This window comes from Macrobrachium rosenbergii, chromosome 13 (assembly GCF_040412425.1).
Source record: "Macrobrachium rosenbergii isolate ZJJX-2024 chromosome 13, ASM4041242v1, whole genome shotgun sequence".
NCBI lineage: Eukaryota > Metazoa > Arthropoda > Malacostraca > Decapoda > Palaemonidae > Macrobrachium > Macrobrachium rosenbergii.
The window spans coordinates 28078729-28081412 of record NC_089753.1 but is presented as its reverse complement, the minus strand read 5'-3'; positions in this window follow the sequence as shown (position 1 = coordinate 28081412).

The window sequence follows — 2684 nt, the reverse complement described above, 5'->3', positions numbered from 1 at the left end:
TGAGGCTAGAGGGCTGCAAATTGGTATGTTGATCATCCACCCTCCAATCATCAAACATACCAAATTGCAGCCGCCTCGCTTCAGTAGTTTTTTTTATTTTATTTAATCGTGCTTCATTTCTCGTTAATGTTTAGCCATTAGGTCGTTGCTCCTGGCAACGTAAAATATATAGAGAGCTGTTAATCAGCTCAGTGGTCTGGTAAAACTAAGGTATACTTAACTTTTTAGCTTCTGGCAACGATATGGGTGGTTAAAGTTTCATGGGCCGCGGCTCATACAGCATTATACCGAGACCACCGAAAGATCTATTTTCAGTTGCCTTGATTATACAATGTGCAGAAAACTCGATTGCGCCGAAGAAATTTCTGCGCAATTTTTACTTGTTTCTTATCTGTGATCCTGATGCCGTTATTATTATTATTATTATTATTATTATTATTATTATTATTATTATTATTATTATTACGAAGAAGAACCCTATTCATTTGGAACAAATCCCACCAAATGGGCCATTGACTTGAAATTATTATTATTATTATTATTATTATTATTATTATTATTATTATTATTATTATTATTATTATTATTATTATTATTATCCAGAAGACGAACCTTAATCATATGAAACAGTCCCATGAAAGGGGTCATTAACTTGAAATCATCGTCAATATTATTATTATTATTATTATTATTATTATTATTATTATTATTATTATTATTATTATTATTATTTAGAAGATGAACCCTTTTCGTATGGAACAAGTCCACCAAAGGGGTCACTGTCTTGAAATTCAAGCTTCCAAAGAATATCATGGTATTAATTAGGAAGAAGTAAGAGGAGGTAAAGAGAAATACAGAAAGAAGAGATCTCAGTTATTAAAATAATTAATAAACAGATAAAAATGTTTTAAGATGCAAGAGAATAGTATTATTAGGGAAGCAATATACTGCATCTTCGCTTGAACTTCAGAAGTCCCAATAAAAACATCCTCAGGAAGAATCGATAACTCGCAGAAAACGGGGCCTTTAATCTATGTATATAGAGCAATCACTCCTGCTTTATGCGTAGAAATAACGCGAAACAAAACCTCACGACACGCCATATTATATTTTCATCAGAGTTTCCCAAAACCGGAATCAACTGGTCCAAGGTGGGTTGCGACATTCGGCGCATGGCCGACAGACTTGTCTTGCGTGTCATACCCGCAGCGGATGTTTTTGTTCAGCTCTCCCGCCACCTGCTGTTGAAACCGGAGGGTATTCTTGGCATCTGTGTGCCCCGATAAAGGTTATCCGGCGCCACGGCATCCTTTGTGGCACAATCTCTGAACTGTTGGGAGTTTCAATAAACAGTTTGGGTAGTTCAGAGTTGTTTAAACGTATGTTACTAGGCAACTTGAATATTCTTAGGTCATTTATTTCCATTTATTTGTATTTGTATTTTTCTAGTGTATATATATATATATATATATATATATATATATATATATATATATATATATATATATATATATATATATATATATATATATATATATATATTAATAAAACTGAAATAAAGAGAAAGCTTTCCATGTCCTTAGGAAACTTGATCCACCAGCTACGCGCTGATGAAAATAGTAAAGAAGAAGACTATATAAACCGAGTGCCGTGGAAATAGCCATTATTTACAGAATATTATCATAGTTTTTTTTAATGCAGTTTTCATTATATCGTCACTTTCATCTTTACGCTTATAGTGTGTGTGGCTCTCTCTCTCTCTCTCTCTCTCTCTCTCTCTCTCTGTTTATCTTCTCATTCCTTCTATGATGGATCTGTTCAGTGCGCAGTAAATCTAGTGTTGAAGTTTTTCCTCTCTCTCTCTCTCTCTCTCTCTCTCTCTCTCTCTCTCTTCTCTCTCTCTCTGTTTGTATTCTCGTTTCTTCTATGACGGAACTGTCCTGTGCATAATAAATCTAATATTAAACTTTTCTCTTCTCTCTCTCTCTCTCTCTCTCTCTCTCTCTCTCTCTCTCTCTCTCTCTCTGTTTGTTTATCCTCTCACCCTTCTATGATGGATCTGTCCTGTGCATAGTAAACCTAATGTTAAACTGTTTCCTCTCTCTCTCTCTCTCTCTCTCTCTCTCTCTCTCTCTCTCTCTCTCTCTCTCCGTTAAAAAAGTATCGCCTGTCAGAACGAAACAGCAGCGCAGATATACCAGATCAAAAACTGTCGAACCGGATCGACCCAAAACAGGAAGAAGAAGAACAAGAAACTTCTCCGTCGAGGCCTCTCCTCCTTCGCTTGTGCTGATGGACTGACAATGCTTTTGTTTCCAGTTCCATTTGGGACGAGTTGGGCGTAATTCCAGGTTGATATCCTTGAGCTGTTGCCATCAGTCGATAGCGGGAAGTACATTCAATCAGCCCATCAGGTGTCTGGGAAGGACTAGGTGGGCAGTAGGCCTATGGTATCCACGAATGCTGAGGTTGGCCTAGTTTTTAGTGTTTGTTACTGTGGTATATCAACAAATGCTGAGGTGGGCCCAATTTTTAGGGTATGCCATTGCGGTATATCCACAAATGCTGAAGTAGGCCAATTTTTAGGGTATGCCATTGCGGTATATCCACAAATGCTGAGGTAGGCCAATTTTTAGTGTTTGTTATTGTGGTATGTTCACAAATGCTGAAGTAGGCTTAATTTT